At 53.6% G+C, this 13925-nt stretch overlaps 1 protein-coding gene across 3 annotated transcripts in view; it reads right to left on the bottom strand.

The window, feature by feature from the left end:
* Positions 1 to 13653, bottom strand: part of GTF2IRD1 (GTF2I repeat domain containing 1) — a 99172-nt gene extending 85519 nt beyond the window's left edge. For all 3 annotated transcript variants that reach the window (XM_087815604.1, XM_087815603.1, XM_087815605.1), the window contains exon 1: positions 13576 to 13653. The gene's annotated coding sequence lies outside the window, so the exon portion shown is untranslated. The remainder of the gene's footprint in view (positions 1 to 13575) is intronic.
* Between the last annotated feature and the right edge of the window lie 272 nt (positions 13654 to 13925).

Raw genomic sequence — 13925 nt, 5'->3', positions numbered from 1 at the left:
GAAACAGGCCTCAGAAGGATGAGCAATGTAGACGAGGTAGCATCAGGCCCTTTCTTGTCGGGAAGAGGCTGGGCAGAGCAGAGCTCATCCCTCATGGGTAATCTAATCCTGGCAACCCGGCCCCAAACTCCTGAGCTGGCCTGTTCCCTCTCTCCTCCTGCAGGCTTCTACTCAACCCAGTGCCTACCTCTGGGCCACTAGGGGTGGGGAGCAGGGATCTCAGGGAAAGCCATGCCCAGCTGTAGGCTAGGAGTCAGGAGACCTGGCTTCTAACTCCAGATACCACTCCAGAGGGGAGCCTGTGAACCATCCCTCTCTGGGCTGGTTTCCCAACTCTGTACATCAGAATTTGGGCTAGAAGTTCTGTGCAGGTGTTCCCTCTGCCAGAGGGTGAGGGGATTCAGACAGAGGCCAGGCTTCCTCTCTGGGGTCACAAGGTGGGCTTCCCAGAGGCATTGTGGGCCCTGACAGCCAAAAGGGACCCTAAAAGTATGGAGTTAAAAATGGGGTCATGCTGCCAAAATCATAGGCCCTCTAGGGTGTTGGGTGGGTTATGGAGACAGCAGAGGGGAAATCCCAGGAGCTGCTAGCCCTCCGGGCAGACCCCAGACTCCTGCTTGCCCATTCTGTCCTCCTTGTGTGCAGAGTGGACGTCAAGCCAAGAAAAGGGAACAAATTTCATGCCCAAAGAAACCCCATTTGAAGCCTGGGAAGAAAGTCACTGCTCTCCCAAAGTTCTGTCCCTGCAGAGGTACAGGTCAGTGCGGCGGGGTCGCAGGCCCTGCCCCTCGCATCCTCATGCCCCCATCCGTGGGCTCTGAGGATCCAGCTTACAAAGTGAGAACCCTCCTCATGGGGCTGCCACAGCTCCAAACTGGCCCCCCGAGGTGGTGGTGGGCAGTGGGCACGTGGACACGAGCCAGCTCTAGCACCGGGCCCCCGTCCATACCCGTCTTCACTGAAGTTTTGAGAGCTCTTGGTGGCAGCAGGAGGGTGGACACAGCCCACACAGGCAGTGACTCAACACCAACACCAGGATAAACCTGGGGCCTGCATCATCGAGACTGGGCCCATCCCTCCTAGGGGGTCACCACTCAAGATACCCACCTGCCCACCCCAGTCTCCTGGCATGTCTCCTTCAGGAGGTACTTCCTAAAGTGAGGCCATCGGCTCCACGTGGCAGACCCTGAACACTGTGCCTGCTGGGATTTAGGTGGACAGTAACAAGGCGGTGGCTTTACCCAAGGTTACACCATGGGCTGCCCAAGGCAGACATCAGTGCCTCTCTCTCCTGCCTGTCCCCAGGGGCCACCAGGCATTCCCAGACTCCACTGCATTAGCACTTGCCCCCTCCTGCCTCCAGGCAGAATCTGAGCCACCCTGTCACACTACGGACTCTCATCTCCTCATTTGGAGGTTCAGAGGCCCCGACAGCTCTCATTCCCTACTTTCCCCATCCACCATGGTATGCTCCAAAACCTCCTGCCAGCTGTTTGCCATGGTGCTCCCACCCAGCCTCCTGAGAGAGGCAGAAAGGGAGGCTCAGTGGCACCTACAGGAAGGCAAGGAGCCTTGGACCAAGTCACAAGATGTGGCTTTTGGACCTTGATTCTTTTAACTCTAGTACCTTAGTCAAGTGTCTTCCCAGCTCTGAGCCTAAGTTTCCTCATCTGAAAAGAAAAGAGGTCAGCCCATTCTGAGTTCCCTTCCAGCACTAACAGTTCATGGCCCAAAAGCAAATGGCATAGGAGGCCCTGCAGTAGCCCCTGGACCCATCCCTAGGCATAGGTCACATTAGCCATCCCGAAAGACAAACCCAAACTCAACAGTTACACGTAAAAGGGAAGGTGTACCAATTAGAACAAATGGAACAGTTAACCCTACATGGGGCTAATCTGTGAAGGCTAGTCCCAAGTCCAGGTGTAATATTCATACACTCACTTCATTTATTGGTGTACAGTTCTGTCAGTTTTTACAAAGGCAGAGTCATATAACTGTCACCACAATCCAGACACAGAAGAGTCCCATCAGCACCCCAAACTCCACTATGACTCTAGTCAACCAACCTCCCTTCCCCCAGGCAACCCCTGATCTGCTCTGTCCCTATAGTTTTACATTTCCAAAATGTCATATAAATGCAACCATGTAGGATGTAGCCTTCTGATCTGCACCTTTCACTCAGTTTAATGCTTCAGTGATTCACCCGTGTTGTTTGTATCAAGAGTTCATTCATTTTCACTGTGACTAGCATTCCACGGTATGGACGTACCAAAGTTAGTTTATCCAGGCACCGGTTGAACATTTAGATTGCTTCCAGTTTGGGAAATTATGAATAAAGCCACTATGGATATTTCTCTTCAGGTTTTGATGTCAACCTAAGTTTCCATTTCTCTTGAGTAAATATCTAGGAATGGAATGGCTGGTCATATGGTAAGTACACGTTCAACCTTATAAAAGATGCCAAAATCCAGGGACACTATTAGTGGTTGGAAAGGGGTTGGGAGTGGGGGGACAACGGGGAATGACTATTACTGGGCACGGGGTTTCTTCTGGGGTGATAAAAACTTTCTGGAATTAGACAATGGTGATGATTGTACAACCCTGTGAATATACTAAAAACCAGTGAATACTTTAAAATGGTGAATGTTACGGTGTGATTATATGTCAATAAAAATAAATAAATAAATGCCAAACTCTTCCAAAAATGGCCATACCACTTTAGATTTCCACCAGCAGTGTAAAAATGGGCCAGTTTTAAAGGTGAGAAGTCCCATAGCTCATTCTGGGCTGGGAAGCATGGATGAGCAAAGGCCCCTCTGAGGCAGGACTAGGACAGCACTGAACTACAGGCTTCCTGGGCTGAGCAGAAAGGTCTCTGGGTGAGGAGGGAAGTCAGGGTGGCTTGGGAGGTAACTGGCACTGCCCTCCACAAGGTGTGGCCCCCAGGACTCCTGGGCAGGGGGCATCTGATGGGCAATGGTAACTCTGAGCTGCAGCACAGCCAGGTGCCTATGATCTAAGGCCCCGCCCCACCCATCGGCAGGAAGGGGTTCCACATCCCTCTTCTTGCTCCTGGAGAAACGGAGACATGCCCAAAGGTCTGGGCCACAAAGGGCGAAGACTAGGGATCTGCTCACTTATTGGCATTCCCAACCCCGTTCCTCTCCCAATAGGCCTGGAAGCTGATGTCTCCAGGTCTTTCCAGCTCTCTTGCAGTTAAAGGAGCTGGGTTGAACCTGTGCAATACTGAAGAAGTCCCCGAGGAGGGCGTGCATGAAGGCAAAACTGTGAGAGGAGAAGGATTCTGCCCTAACTCCTCCTCTCCACCTGAACCATGGGTATGAGGGCTGGAGGGGATGTAGCCATCTTGTGACCATGAGGCACAAGCACAAAGACAAAATCCAAAATGCTACATCGAAACCACGAGACAGCACTTCACACCTACTAGGACAGCTATAATAGAAAAGATGGATAATACCAAGTGTTGGCAAAGATGTGGAAAAATTGGAATCCTCATTACACTGCTGGTGGGAATGGTTTAGCCATTTTGGAAAGTAATCTAGCATTTCCTCAAAATGTTAAACATAGAATTGCCATTATGACCCATCAATTTTACTCCTAGGCATTTAGCCAAGAGGACTAACAGCATAGTTCACACCAAAACTTGTACACAGGTGTTTACAGCAGCACTATTCACAATAGCCAAAAGGTAAAAGCAACCCAAATGTCTATCAGCTGAGAAATGGATAAACAAAATGTGTCATATCCATTACGTGGAATATTCTTCTGCCATGAAAAGGAATGGAATTCGGACATATGCTACAACATGGATGAACCTCGAAAACATTAAGCTAAGTGAAAGAAGCCAGACACAATGACCACATGTTATGATTCCATTTATATGAAATGTCCAGAATAGGCAAATCTATAGGGACAGAAAGTAAATCAGTGGTTGCTGGGGGAACAGGGGAGGGGATGGGGGTGACCCAATGGGTCTGCATTTCTTCTTGGGATGATGGAAATGCCCTGATTTATATAGTGAATATTGCGCAACTTTGTGAATATAAAAAACATAATAAAGAGTACACGTTAAAGAAAATAATTTCAAATTAAACTAAAACACGACAACAACACTAAAAACACACCAACATGCTAGGGAGGAAAAGAACTGAAGGCATCACTGTGCCCCCATCCCAGCCTCGGACCACCTATCCGTGAACTTCTTGCAGAATAAATAAACCCCTCTTTGTTTAAGCCTCTGTAGTCAGGTTTTCTATTACCTGGAGTCAAACGCATTCCTAACTAAGGGACTCATCCCCTTTGTCACCAGGCAGTACTCATCCCAGGCTAGAGGTCAGGATTCAGCTAAACTCAAATTATCTGGCACAGTCATGGCTGGTGGCCTCCAGGATGCCACGCATACATGTGTATGCCCACATACATGTACCCACACAAGAGTGCATATCCAAACAGCCCAGGGGATTAACTGTTCTGAGGCTCCATACTTGTGTTCTCTCCATGCATACCAGCTGCCCTTCACAGAGGGGAAATCCCAAAATCTGGGCTGCACCCAGCCCAGTAGGCATGACACCCCCCATCACCACCACCCCATCTCTGGATGCCTGAGAGCCACGGCCACAAGCAGAGGCAGTCTCCAGGAAAGAATCAGCAGAAGTTAGTATAGAAGGGTGGAGAAAGCCCCCCAGTCCTCCAAGGCCCCACCCCAAATGCCCCAATACCTAGCTCACTTCTAATTCATGGCATATGTTTGTACTAGACACTCTCTCTATGCCAGGCTGGGTGCTAGGGGCTGAGAAGTGGAGGAATAGGCAGCAGGGCCCTGACCCACTGGAAGGTGACAGATAAGTCCAAGGGCAGTTGGAACATAGTATGTGATGAGGGCTATGCTGGAGAAGTTCGACGAGCTGCAGGAACACCGATGAGGGGCCCCCAACACAGATTAGAAGGGGCTTCAGGGAAAGCTTCTGGGAAGAAGTGACATCCAAGGTGAGACATGAAAGTGAGAACTAGTCCAGTGATATGGACAGGGAACATTAAAACATGTTCCAGGGTGAAGCAACAGTACATTGGAAAGCACAGTATGTTCTAGAAACTGACGGAAGCTCATCACAGCTGGCAAAGAAACAAGCAGGACCTGGCCACACCCAGCCTGGGAGAGTGGCAGGCGATCAGACAAAGGTCCTCACCTGGACCTAATGCAACACCCCAAGATGGTCCCTAGGGGATTCCTTGCCACATATGGAACGAAATGCTCACTTGGCTACACGCACACACTGTCCCCCACCCCGGCCTATTCCTGGGTCCAAATCCCACCCACCTTCCAGGGCCAAGCAAAAAGTCACCTCCTGTGGCTGCCCTGAGAGTGGGCTTGTCTTACCTACACGGAGGGCAGGTTCTCAAAACCCAGGAGCAGAGTCCATACCTCTGTGTAGCTTCAGCCATCTCATGATGATGTCTAATTACACACTCCAAGGGGCTGAGGGGTGGACAGACCAAGGGCACTAACTAGTTCTATCCTTGGGAATTCCCCAGCTTACAGAAGCAGAAACGGGGGCATAGCATTGCCCATGCTCCATGGGCAGACAGTGTGTCCCCGACAGGATCGGGTGCTAGGAATAGAGTGGGAAATGATGGTGTCCAGTTCCCCTCTGGGGTCATCATGTGATAAGTTAAGGAAAATGATTGTGGACAAAAAAAGGGTTCCATGGAAAGTAACCTCACAGGGTGATCTGATCATAAATTCCTAACTGGGCACCTCATGGTGGGTTCATGCCCCAGGCACATAAATTCTTTAGTAAAAGGCTTATCTCTGCCTTAAGCAAGCCCTGTCCATGGTTCCTTTGCACCTAGGTTAACACACCTCTGAAATGCCCCCTTTCTGCCCCCCTCAAAGGGGACCACCCTCAAGCAAACACATAATCTCATTAACTACCCTGTCATCTAATCCCCATCTTGCCTTATCCCACCCTCATGTAGTCTTATGTTCCCTCCTTAATACCAAACGCGTGAAAGAAACTGCAAACTGTTACTCCCCGGAGCATCTGAGATCTTGCTCCCTGGCATATGCCATCAGTTTGGCTCAAATAAACACAAAAATTCTTTACAGGTTTGGCAGTTCCTTAACATTGACATACTCTTAACTGAAACGTAGACCAGTTCCCCCCACAACCCCTGACTGAATGTGCCGATCCTCCCAAGGGCCCTGCAATGTCAGAATAACCATCCTCGTTTGTTCAAAAAAGTTCAGAAGGGTGAAGTCACTTGCCCGAGGCCATACAGCAGGTCAGTGGTAGAACTGAGACTTGAACCCTTGTCTGCCTGACTTCAAAGGTCCTGGCGGTTCCATGTCATCCTATTGGAAGAGGGGAAGCCCTGAGGTGGCCAAAGGAACCCCCAAGGAGGGGCACTGGCTTCCTACCCAGGGCAACTAAGAGCATCTCTCCATCTACGATGTGTTGAGAACAGAGCTGGCCCTGGGTGGGGATGGCCCAGGATCAGAGGGAGGATGTGGTTAGCCCACCTGCCCTGAGCCAGAGCCCACACGGAGAACGGGGCAACCACCTCTTTCCCAAACACCCCCTCTCTCCCAACCTGGGCCTCTCTGCTGAAAGCTGCCACACCTGAAAAACCAGCTCCTGGATAAACATGAGAGAGACACCAGACTGGCCCAGTCACAAGACCCCCTTGGAGCCTGCCAGGACCACCCTGGAGCTGGCTGGGTGGGCGGGCAGGGGTCCTGCCTTCTCAGGGCACCACCTAGGAGCACCCAAGTGCCCTTCTACACAGGGCTAACCAGCCACAGTCTTTCTAGGCTTCCTACCGAGTACAGTCCATGGACTGGACTGAGGAATCCAGCCTTTGAGGACATGGGGTTGGGGATGGTAGGGTGCAGGGGGGAGGTGCTGGGGAGAGCCCAGCTCACCAGGAAAAGCCAATGACTTCTGCACAAAAAACAGTGAAAAAACCCCAAATCTTTTAAGACACCATGCAGGCCAGGTTATCACCCAGGGAGCTTCCTTTTCTTGGGAAGCCACGAGCCCTGGAAGACTGACAATCTCTCGTTGGGCCTTTCCTTCACTCAGGCACCGCTGTTCAGGACACCCATCCAGAAGCCCCACAGGGTACTGTGGCCTCCATTTCCTAGACGGTCATACTGAGGCTCAGCAGACTGGGCAACCATACAAGTCACATGCAGTGGGCAGAGCAGGAATCCACCTGACTAGAAGCTCCTGTGACCAACCAATCTCTCAGTGCTGCTTAAACATTGAGGAGAAAGGCCACTGTTCACACAGAGCCGACCAAAAACTTTTGTCAGGTAATATTTTATTTAGAGCCCTAACAGATAGCTTGGATAAAAGCCCTACTCTGGCTCAAAGGGGTACACAGGGAGCTGGAGCCCACATGTCCCCACCTCCTCTCCCCCTTGGCGGCCCCCAGGCCCTCCAGGGCTCTGAGGAATCCTGCCAGCTTGGGTTACCCCAGCTGAGTTGCAAGCTGGCCCTGCACACCAGATGCTCTGGTCCTCCCATTTACAGATGACCAAACAGAAGCAGAAAGACGTGAAGCCACTCATCCGAGGTCAAGCATCCCTGCTGTTTGACCCTAAATCATGCTCACGACTGTTCTCCCTCACTACCCCCAGAAGCCCTTACCTTGCTCAGGAAAACACAGAATTTCTACCCCAAGGTAACAAGCTACAGGAGTGGAGACCAGAGAAACATGGTTAGGGACCCCCAGCCTCCTAGGGGAGTGGGGCACAGAGATGGGCCAGGCAGCTCCTCTCCCTCCAGGCGTGCTCCAGGCCCCCAGCTGTCCTGGCCCCAGAACATCGATTGTTTCAGGAGCCCACCTGCATGGCGGAGCATCCAGCCCTGAGGGCAGCCGCAGGCAGGTGTAATTTCATCTGGGGCTCACAGTATATGTGAGTCACCAGAACCAGAGGATGAAATTCCAGCTCTGCGGACAGAGGTATGCAGCTCTCCTGGCTCAGGTCAGCTCTCGATGAGGGTGGGGATGGGGTGCAGGTGGTAACTTTGTGAAAATTAGAAAAAGGCACCCCCTCCTCTGGGTGGTCCTGAGCCAGAGCAGGGCTTGGCAAGCCAGGTATGCTGGATCTCCACCATGTGGCAGATCCACACAATGGAATACTACTCAGCAACCAAAAGGAACCAGCTCCTGACAATGGGAGATGCATTAAGCCCAGTGAACAAAGCCAGGCAAGCTGCAGACTGTGTGACTGCATTTATGTGACTATGTGACACTCTGGAAGATGCTATAATCAGAAAACAGACCAGTGGTTGTCAGGGGCTGGGAGCAGTGAAGGGGGTTGGCTACAAATAGGCTTGAGGGAACTTGTGGGGGAGATGGAATGTTCTGTGTCTTGACAGGGGCTGGGCTATGCGAGTGTGTGTACTGGCCAAGCTCCTTGGACAAAATACTTAAGATGTGGGCATTTCACTGTCTGTCACCCCTTAACAACACATATAACGTGTAGGTGAGCCCCTCCTACCTGCCGGCTTGCAGCTGGATGCCACAGTCTGGCACCCCGAAGATCTGGCACCTGTGCAAGTTTCTCACTGGCTGGTGGATTGACAGGCAGATGGATAGATGGACAAAGACCACCCACCTTTATGGTGGTTCTGTCAGTAGCCAGAAAATGTACCTTGAGACTTCGCTAGATCCCAGCCAGCAAACAGGCGTGGCCCTGTTGAAGCCCCCAGACAAGCAGCAGCCAGTTATGGGCCCAGGAAGGATAAGACCCAGCTGCTCCAGCTCACAGTGTGCCCGCCATCCTCAGCCACAGCCTTGCTGCGTGTCTGTAAGGGGCCCAGGACCCCAGCCCTCAAGCTGGGATCATTCACCTCTGGCTTCCCAGCCTGTATCCACTCCAGACCTGCAAAGGGGTGACCCACATACCCACTAGCAGCTGTGAAGTCCCCACCATGCAATAGGGAGCTCATCAAACCACAGCACCACCTTGGGGCTCAGGACTGGGGGTATCATCTCCATGTTACATATGAGCATATGCCTGGCCTGGGGAGGAGGGGACATGGCCACAAAACCCCACCCTGCCTCGCCTCCTGGCCATGATCCCCCCTGCCATTCCAGGGTCCTCAGCGTAGCACAGGAGCTGAGGGGGATCTTGCCTTGATGGTAGCATGGCGGGGTGGGAGGTGGGTGGGCAGCAATTCCAAGCATCCACAATGCTGTACTTACCAGGCCTCCCTCCAAAGGGACAGCCCCTCAAACCCTCCCTACCAGGGGCTCCAGAGACAGGATCTCCAAACCTTGAAGGCAGGCACCAGAGAAACAACTTCCCAGTGCTCAGGCCTAGCTCTGGAAATCTTGTCTGCAATCCTGATTTGGTTTCCGACGGGGTGTTTCGGCAACTCCCCTCCTCCCAACATCTCTTCATGCATTGTATAGGCCACAATGGCACAGCAGACAGACTGGGGACCCTGAGCCCCCATACCTCCAGGTCTCACAGGAGATCTGGACCACAGACTGGGGAATGTGTGACTGAGGAAATAGGAATCAAAGCTGCCCAATTCAAACTCACTCCAGACCATCCCCAAAGCCTTGACCGCAACTCCAGGCCTTAGCCACACCCTCAGCCCCTTCCCAGCCCCCAACATTGTCCAGAAGCCAAAGCTGTAGGGTTGCCAGATAACACAAGACCCTGGTTCAGTATGAACTTCAAATAAACAATGAACTTTTAGTGTAAGTTATGTCCCCAATATCGTATTTTTAAAAATCCTCTCCTGAGGACATGCTTATTGATTTTAGAGAGAGGGAAAGAGAGAGAAAGGGGTAGAGAGAGAAAGAAACATCAATGTGAGAGAGAGACATTGATCTGTTGCCTGGGGATCGAACCTGCAATCCAGGTATGTGCCCTGACCAGGAATCAAATCTGCAACCTTTTGGTGTACAGGACAACACTCCAACCAACTGAACCACACTGGCCAGAGCAGCATCCCTATTTTTATTAGCTAAATCTGGCAACCCAAAGCAGGTGGTCCTGAAGGAGGGAGACAGGTGGGCACACAAATAGCTCTGGGTCAGCCAGGCCAAGCTCCGACCCAAGAGGAAGGATGTTTGGAAGGAGAGTTCTGCTCTTTGCTTGAGACACCCCCTCCAGTCACCCCAAGCCTGGTATGGACAAAGTACAGCCTCACCAGCTCACTCAGGAAATCTAACTCATAGAACAAGGGCTCAGCCCCTGACACCACCCTCCGCCAGGGCTCTGGGCCTCTTTGCTGTCATCACTGTTACCCATAGCACCAAGTCTGAAATGACAAAGTATGAGCCCCAGTGAGCATGAGGATCACAGACAGTCCCAGTCAGGCATCCCTGCAAAAAAGAAACCTGGGTGCTCAGCGAAGGGACCGGTTCTCCTTGAGACCCACCTGAAGCCCCCAATACCTACACACAGAAGTCTCCACAATACCAAGGGGGTGACATCCCACTGTCTCTGACCAGGTTCACCTCCTTCTCCCATACAAACCAACCCTTCCCACCACTCCATCCCGACTTATGAATTCTTGCTGGGAATTCCCTTCCAATCTCCTCAAGGTCCATGGCTCCTAGGCCCCTCATCCTCCAAAGAGGTCCCGAGCCCTTGGCCCTGGGTCCTGCTCTGCTTTCTGGTGTTTGTGAATTAACCCTGCAGGTCTTGTTCCCAGGCACCCCCACCCTGAGGCTCGGCACACACTCCTAGCTTGTCCCAAAGAACCTGACCATGTCCCAGGCTGCCAAGCATCAGAGAGATGCCCATGAATGGCTGAGAGTCAGAGGACTGCGAGAAACAGGATGGATGACACTTGGGGAACAAAGCCCCAGGCTCAGGTTCAGGGGAAGACACAGACTGGGGTCGTGGGGCAAGAGTGGGCCCTCGGAAGACAGGGAGTAGGAAGTTCAGGGAAAGAACCTGGGATTCCTACCATTGTGGGAGACCTGTCCCATTGATGGAAATTCAGGAACAACAGGAGAGTCTGCTTAGAGCTGTGGGCCAAGGCTCTGGAGCATGCCCTTATTCATACATTCACTCAAGTAACCATTCAACAGGTATTTGGGTACCAACCCTGGGGCACCAAGGAATCAAATGCAAGCCTCAGTCCCTGCCCTGTCCCTCGGGCAACTGAGACAGCAATGTAACTTTTGAGTGAGATCAATGATGGGACATTGGAAGGACAGGATGTCATGGGGACAGAGAGGTAGGTAGCACTTTGGCCAGCTGTGGGGACATGACAGATAGCTATGTCCTGACCAAGGAGAGGAAAAACACAAATTCTATAACCCCTGCCCTCCCCCAAACCCAGTCAGGCAGAGCCATTAAAGAAAGTCCTCTATGCCCCTCAGGGGAAGCTTAGGAAGAACCTTCCAGGTAAGAGGAACAGCATGTGCAAAGGCCATTCAGGAAAACTGTAGGATTCAATGAGTGGGCCAAGGAAGCTGTGGATGGACAGAGATGAACCAGAACCGAGAATGAGGATGGAACAGGAGATGTGGCCCTTGGTTCCAAGGTCACATGTGGGACACGAACACCCCAAACTATCACCCACCACATCACACTCGGATCCTCACCTGGGGGTCTCTAACAACTAACCGGTCCTCTACCAAACTGTAGCCACCATGGATGCTGGAGACCGGAGAGCTGTAAGAACGGCTGCCTCTGAGACCCCTATATTCACATCTGCCTCCCTGACTACATCCAAGCACCAAGAGCTAACTGCCACTGTGCCAGGGGCTAGCCCAGCTCTGGGAGCCTGAACACATAAAAAGTATCTGTGATTAGTACATTGCAATAAATGTCCCTTCCTCCAGCATCTAAAAAACAGTTTTAAGTAGGTTAAGTGTGCCCCTATAAGCTGTCTTCAAAACCCAGTTTTACAATCTTCAACCCCAAGTTCTCCCACATTTTGAATGAGTGGCCGCAGGGTTCTAAGCCTTACTCGTTTCCTCCACTGGGGCCCTCCGGGACCCTCTGAGTCAGAGCTGAGACTTTCTAGGTCACCCTCAGAGCAGGTTCCAGAATGGGGTGTGGTCTTAAGCCTCCCACATCCCAAAAGCAGGTTGGGGGTTCTGACATCCTATTGCTTTGGGGCAAGGTTTGTTCTTTGGTCTCCAGTCCCTGTTCAGAAGAGGTCAGGGTCCACCTCACACACTCCTGGACCCTGCACTGGATGGCTGGCTCATGATGGCCACCTGCCTGACCCCATCCTTGCTGTCCTGTGCCCAGCCCCTCCCAGCCAGCAACCAGCAGCCTCCCAGCCACTGCTGCCTGCTCCGAATAGATAATCAATGCCGGTGCCCTTTCCCTTTGGGAATGACGCTGCTGAAACAAACGCTATTCTAAGGCACCTCCCAAGCCCCGAGGCCTAAGGCCAATGCCAAGGAGCTAGCAGTTCCAGCCACAGGGTCACCAAATACACAGAGGAAGATGATGGTCAGAGGGGTGGGAGCAGCTTCTGGCCACCCCCTCCTTCTGCAGTGAGCAATAAGAAAAGCCCCTGCAAATAAATGCCTACTCCTCTAGAAGCTGTCTGGGCCCACCCCTCACCCTGCTGCCAGGCCCAGGTCAATCCCTGGGTAGCCCAAACCACACTCCATCCAAGGCTAGTGCTTCTCCCACATGTCAGGCAGAGATCCCCTACAAGGTGTGCTCCCTGACTCCAGCTGTGATGGGGACACAGGAGCCCCCCACCCCATGTCTGGTCCTGGAGGCTGGATCACACGGCCAGATGTCCAGAGCCCGAGCCCAATACAGCACTGCCTGGGAGGGCAGAACTCTCGGCCGTCTGGTCCCCCTCTGCCCTGGGCCCAAGCGAAGGCATCCTCCCTTTCCCCGGCCCCAGGCAAGGCTGGAGAGCTCAGGAGAGGCATCAAATCCCTCACTCCCAGGGACTCGGGATTGGAGGTGAGCATCAAGCACCCTGTTGCCCCTCCTCGGCCTGACCTCCTGGCCCATCTGCAAGAACTCAGCGACTGCCCATCGATGGGGCACCCCAACTTGCTCCTCTGAACCCTTTGAACACTCCCCTGCCAACCTCTGAGTCTCTCCCCTCCCAGGGGTTCAGCTGCCATCCTCAGGCCAGCACTCTCCCAGGAGAATCCGACAGGAACCACTGTGCTGGGGCAGTACTGGCCGCGTTAGACTCCGGCTGCGAGTGGGGGGCCAGCCCAAGGAAGGCAGAGGTGGGGGCGGGGGCCGCGGCCTTCCCAGCCCCTCAGCTCCCACACCGGCGCCTGCCGCCACGGGCAGCACAACTGACCTCATTCGCCAACTGCAGCAGCCCGCTGCCCGTCCGGGGAGTCCCCCACCTCCTGAAGGGCCAGGGGTGACAGCTCCCGGCTCCCAACCCCTCCCGGCAGGTGGGGGCGGCCATCCCTCCCCTCCCCCGGCCCGAATTATAATCCCAGTCACGTGCCTCCCAATGCACCCAAAAGCCGGACCCAGATTCTGTAACACCTTGAGGGGGAGGGGCGGGGGCCACCGGGGTGGGAGAAGAGGGGAGAAGGGCCTGGGCGCTCGCCCCCCGCAAAAGTTTCTCCTACCTTGGAGGATCCCCAAGCGCTCCTGCCAGCGGCGCCCCGGCCCCGGCCCGCGGCCAGGACGCAGCCTCCAGCCGCTGCCTCCTTAATTAATCCGGGAGAATGGGGGACGGCGCGCGCGGCGGGGGCGGGCGGGACGCGGGCCGGGGAGGGGGCCGCGGCGGGGGCTCTCGGCCGGCCGGGGGGCTGGCGCTCGGCGGCCCCCACCCCCGGCGCGGGCTGCGGCGGAGGGCGGGGCGCGGCGCGGGGAGCGAAGCCGAGAGCGGGAGCGCGGGGAGGCTCTTTGTTCTGTAATCCCAGTAAGATTGCCAGTCATTCGCCCCGGCCCTAATCCCAGCCCCGCGCAACACCAC

Source organism: Miniopterus natalensis, chromosome 3 (assembly GCF_054644295.1).
Source record: "Miniopterus natalensis isolate mMinNat1 chromosome 3, mMinNat1.hap1, whole genome shotgun sequence".
Classification (NCBI taxonomy): domain Eukaryota; kingdom Metazoa; phylum Chordata; class Mammalia; order Chiroptera; family Miniopteridae; genus Miniopterus; species Miniopterus natalensis.
The sequence above is the reverse complement of the archived record's forward strand: the minus strand, read 5'-3'. Positions and strand labels throughout refer to the sequence as shown.